The sequence below is a fragment of the Solea solea genome, chromosome 13 (assembly GCF_958295425.1).
Source record: "Solea solea chromosome 13, fSolSol10.1, whole genome shotgun sequence".
Classification (NCBI taxonomy): Eukaryota; Metazoa; Chordata; class Actinopteri; order Pleuronectiformes; family Soleidae; genus Solea; species Solea solea.
The window spans coordinates 25,226,810-25,233,088 of NC_081146.1; positions in this window are offsets into that span (position 1 = coordinate 25,226,810).

Below are 6,279 nucleotides of genomic sequence, written 5' to 3' on the forward strand. Positions count from 1 at the left end.
GTGTGTGTGCGTTTGTGTTTTTATTCAACAATTCATCCTCTGTCGCCCCCAAATGAGCTGCTGCAGTTGACACTTGACACCACAAGGGGGGACGAGTGAGCCTCATGTTGAGGAGAGAGAGCACAGAGACAGTGAAGAGTAATTAATAAATGAAGACGCTGCGTCTTTATTCGTGTTGTTTTCAGGCGTAAGCACTTTTAAGTGGTTGTTGTTTTTTTAAGATAAGATAAAGATAATTTAAGATAAGCCAAATAATATGTGTGAGAAACAGAAAGATAAATGACAATAGCTTCACTGGAAACAAAGTAAACTCAGGGAAGACAAGTGTTATAACTTAAGATATCAATAATATGTATTAAAATGAGTACTAATGATACTATATAATAGCAATATATCAGAGGTAAATGGGTGAATGTCATAGTTTTTGGAGGTATATGATGTGTGATGTGTTTCCCTGATTTCCCTTTGGTCAGTAATGGGTCAACTAGTCAAACTTTTTGATGAAAGATATCGAAATAACAATGTTTAGGATGATATTTAACAATAATTTCAAATAAAAGTGCTTGTTTTGACACGGAACGATGACTAGTTCACAATATAAACGTATTTCTGATGCAAAATTGATTTATGAATAAATAAAAACATGGACAAATAGCTTTGATTACACATGAGGCCCGCGGACCACAAGTTTGAGACCAACTGGCTGCCACTTGAACATCACTCAATATTTTTTAATTTGAATTTATAAGTAGAGATTTAAGTGTAAGTCCAGAATAAGATAAGATAAGATAGTCCTTAATAGGCCTTAAATGTCCTGAACATTTACCAGAAAGTGAAGCATCATCATCGTCATGGTGACGAGTAAGACAGTAGACGAAAATAATAAAGATAGATAGTAGAATAAAAAGATTGTTCTGAGAAACTTAAAATCAACGTTTTCTACAAATAATAGATTGTTTTATGTCCCCGCCCGCCCCTGTGTTGCTGCTGTATACACACAAACGCTCCCTCTGTCAGGTCTGAGAGTAGCGATGCACTATATTATCTCCTCTGATGTGCTTCTAGGCTGTATATGTTGATCTCAAACCAGGCGAGAGCGTCCTTTTACTCCATAAAAAGAAGAAAAGAGACAATCTTTTCTGGCATGTCTAGGCCACCGTAGTTCCATCTGAGTCGGCTTTAAGAAGTGTCGTGGCCCATTTCAAGCTCTAGCGTCGCTTTAAATGTGAATATTTTTTCTCCATATCACAAAGAAATCATTAAAACCGAGTCATTTTTTAGTTTGTGGACAAAACAAGACATTTGAGGACGTCATCATACCGAGGTTTGGGGAAACTGTGACATTTTACGGAAAATAATGTCCGTGTGAGACGTTTTATTTATACTTTTAAAGGTTTGAATGCAGCGTTAAGATTCAGCATCAAACCCTGACCTCTGCATTCAAACACGTCGAGGATTATTCCGTGGACCGGTTCCAGAGCGCTAATGCAAATTTGCTAATGTGCGTCGTCGTCTATGTCGCTGAAGTATGAAAAGGCCACGAGGAAAGAAAGAAAGAAAGAAAGAAGACGAGTGTGTGTGTGTGTGTGTGAGTGAAGTGCAGAGAAATCAAAGCAGACCTTGAGCGGAGACGATTCAATCGTCGCCTCTGAAAAACAATAAACAGCACTTGGAAAATTACAAGGGTTACACACCCCAGAATTAATCTTTCCAACCCATAACTAAATACAGAGAGAAACGCTTGCCTCTCCATCAAGTGGGTATATTTTAATTACAGGCTATTGACGACTCAAAAGTAATTTGTCTCAGAAAGAAGCCCGAGAGCTAAAAGACAGACGTCTCGTGGAAAATCTGGAATGCGCAGCCACTTTTTGTCCCCCCCTGGTTTCTGTGGTTAGACTGTGCAAACTTTCTTCACTCGCTCTTTTATTATCGTTTCACCTTTTCAAAGATTAACAAGGATTCCCGAGCCTCAGTTGACTCGATAGTCAACTGAGGCTTTAACCGGGGGGGGGGGGGGGGGGGGGGGGGTTCAAGTGAGTGCTTTTGTGTTTTGAATCAGAGCTGAAATTCACCTTTCAAATGAAACACTATTAATTCCTCCATTTGTGGAGATGAGACAGAGTCAGGATAAGAAACGCTGACCCACAGCAGCAGCGCTCATGAGTACACATCGCAGAAATGTTAAACTCTACAGAGAAGAAACCGACGTCTTGTGCGGTTTCACAACAACGACCGTTTTCTTCTCTGCAGACGTTTCCACAAGAGATAAAGCGTCGTACAGCTGTAGCCACGTCGTCGTTGCGATTTTTTGCAAAGGTCGAGTGCACGGGTGTCAGCAGATGCTAATTTCTGCTCAGCCGCGCCTCGCAAAGCAAATTGTGCAAAACAGTGCGACTCGAAAAATGTCGAGATTCTCTGGATGACGTCGCTGATATGCGGAACTCTACGACACAAGTTACAACGTACCGTACCGGGACAAGAAGAATGTGCAAATTTGCGCTTTGGCGTGAACGTAACGTACGAGTATCGGGAAATTTGCAAAAAGCTTTTTATCCACACAAACCAGACATTTTGAGATAGATAGATAGCATTATGCACAGTATATTGGTTGAATATTGCTACACAGTAACTCAAATTATGGTAAAAGTAATAAACAATATAATGTATGTAGTGCTTTATGATTGAGAATATCATCCTTATATGTTAGTAGCACAGATTGTTTACGATAAGGGTAAAAAGAGTCGACTTTAGCCAGTCACATTTCCTGCCATGATGTCAGAAAAAACACATACATGACGTTATTAACCTCCAGCAAAGCAACAACATGTAAGTGTCTTGTGAGACGTTCTTCTCAGTGTGTCCCTGAGCTCAGATGTTGGTCAGTGATGTTACCAGAGAAGCTGCAGCGACAACCAGGCTGCGACGCGACCGCCGCCGCCGTCACAGCGAGAGACACCAAATCTCCTGGAGAGTTTATTAGCTGTGCTTAATTAAACAAATGTGATTAGACTGATCCAAACTCACACACATGTGAATCCCGGGTAAGAAGTCAACCATGAGAGGCGGCCGCGGAGAGAGAGAGCGAGAGAGAGAGAAAGTGTGTGAGTCACGCATGGTTTAGCTTTATTAATAGCGCCTATTACTCACTAACACACGACCTCGGCACCGACGCTTTCAGGTCCACTTCTGAAGTTTGTCAATCACACTTTAGCTCCGCCCCCGAGTGTCAAGAGGAGAGAATGAAGCTGCGGTGGTTTGATTGTAATTGATAACTGTTAATTTAGTGTGAGATATGTGGGAGGGACTCAGTCGTGCGACTGTCAGTCGAAGTCTGCGTGTTAATGTGTACTGTCGACGTCAAGTGTAAAAGAAAAAGTACTTTTCTCTCCTGAGATGTTCCTCAGTGTCAGACTGAGACATGAGACGTCTGTGTAGGTGGACGGATCGACTTTATTCTCAGGTAACACAACTTTTCTTTTTCAGTATAAAAAGTTTTCTGGAAACATTAGGGGTAGGAATCGCAACGATACACGATATTATCACGACATTTGAGTCATGATACGATATTATCAGGATATTTAAGTCACGGTACAGTATTATCACAATATTTGAGTCACAATACAATGTCTATGTCACAATACGATTCTATCACGATATTTAAGTCACAATACAATATCATCACAATATGATTTTATCATGATATTTAAGTCACGATACAATATCATGATATGATTTTATCACGATATTTAAGTCACGATACGATTCTATCACGATATTTAAGTCACGATATGATATCACAAAAGTTAAGTCACGATACGATTCTATCACGATATTTAAGTCACGATACAATTCTATCACGATATTTAAGTCACGATACAATTTCATTACGATACAAATACTTAGTATATTGCAATATCTTGATATATTGTATCATGGTGTCTCTGGCGATTCCCGTCCTTACTAATCCACAAAAAAGATTGTTTATCTGTCATGTGGAGGATAAAGCAGAGTGAGTGATGATACAGTGACTGTTTGTGTCACCACAGACGTTCAGAAAAAGCGTCTTCAAGTGAAACGTCTTTAACAAAAAAAAAAGTCCAGTTGCTGCTGATCCAATGATTGTGGATTAAGGACATAAGTTGCACAGGGACATCATCATCTCACAAACTGAGTTACAGTTGAACTCCGTCTGCCCTCTACAGATCCTCTATTTGATTGAGAACTCTTTACTTAATCACAAACAACCTCCACGTCCAGGAGTGAGCTCTTCACAATGCTTTCTCTGTGTCACAGTGACCTGAGGGGACGCGAGGGGACGCGATGGGACGTGAGAGGCCACCGCAGGTAACTGACGCCGCAGTTCTGATCCGTCACCGGGTCAACAAGGCCTGAACCTGACGGTTTCTCTAAAGAGTTGGACGAAAGATAAATGAACCAGAAAAGTTGACAATATCAGATTACTGCAGGTCTGGAATAATCCGTAGTCCGATATGGCTGTTTCCGTAGTTGTGAAAAGCACCGGGGGGCAGTATCAGGTTAAAATATAGTTACAGTATATATCTGTCAGGTTCTGCGATAAACTGACCGATCTCCCTGGATTTAAACCTACAAACGTGGAAAATTACATTGCTAACACCCAAATTAATTAAATGAACTCCAACGAAAGTTCGCAATTGCCATTTCCTGGAGAAATAACCCTAACCACAGTTCCTGCCTCATTAGGACCAGGTTTTGGTCTCTACTTACATTGGTAACACCCAAATTAACTCAAAACGAAAGTTTGCGATTGCTAAATTTTAATTATTTATATGGGTGTTGCTATTTTTTTATTATAAGTTTTTCAACAATAAGTATTTAAGGGTTTTTTAAAGAGATCGTTTTCTAAATCAATTACAGTGTTTGTGACACAGAGAAAGAAGTTCAGCTGTGACACTGTGTACATGTCGCAGTTCGAGATGTTCTTATCTGGTTTGTTTAAAATTATTAAGCGGTTTAGTCGGCATTAATCTTCGCGTTGCTCACCGTTTCCTGTGTCTTCAGGGACACAAACTGCTGCTGCTGCACTGATGAGATTAGAGTAGGTGGATCACAGAAAACCTGTAGCACGTGTTTCACATCATGACACTCACTGAAAACTACCCTGATGACAGTAAATCTGATCTGTGAAGATGAACACAACAATGTCCATGACTGTCAAACACGGTGTGTGAACCATTTGGGGAAAATATTCAAAATAGATTTTGGAAATTGCGATTTGATTAAAAAAAAAAGTTTCACGTAAAAAAATCATAAGACACCATGAAATCACTGACTGACAACACGTTTGATCGTAATTATGCAGCGGTTTGTGCTATCGGAAAAACTCAAACAGGTTCTGAAAGTTGAAAAGTTGCACGTCAAAGACAACATTTGCTTATTACAGTAATTCCACTCACGCCGTTGCAGGAAGCCATTTCCATTTGTATTTTTTGGCCTGTTTTTGGACATTTGAGACACAAAGACTCAATAAGACTTGTGTTAAAGTGTTCAAAATTCAAATTTAACACCCAAAATCTGGTGTTCATGTACAACAACTACAGTACATATTTGTTTTTCTTCATTTTAAATTGTTAATACACTATTTTAACATGCATGGAATTGTAAATAAATGCCAGATATGGAAAGTTCTTCTGTAAAAATGGGCATTTTATGGTTAAAATAAGCGAAAAGGGACATTTTGAGACTTAAAGGTTAAAGGTTGTGAGAACCAGTGTGAAGGAGTTAGTGCCATCTTTTGCCACATGAGAGTTTTAATCATGTATATTGTTCCACAGCAATCTTAAGGGAACATTTGTGGTACATATAAGAACAAGGAGAAGTTGTTTTCACTGCTCACTGTTGCAGATTAGGAAGAGACAGTGAAGTCTTTCAGGTAAAATAAAAATACATAGATATATTTACACCCCTTTGTTTTTGTTGAGGAAACCATGTCATGGTATCCTACGTAATTATATAGGACACATGTGCATGACGTAACCATGGTAACACACGTAGGCAACCGGAGCACACCTGTGATCTCGAGAAAGGAAGCATGTGTGTGTGTGTGTGTTTACTTGTTTTGTTACCTCTTTAGGTGTGTGTGTGTGTGTGTGTGTGTGTGTGTGTGTGTGTGTGTGTGTGTCAGCTTCATTGGAGACGTCAAAACAGTGAAGCAGAACATCTCCATGATTCCATGATTCAATTACGTTCTCGTCCAAGTGAGACACTTCAGAGGTTTAAACTGCTGCTGTGAGGAGA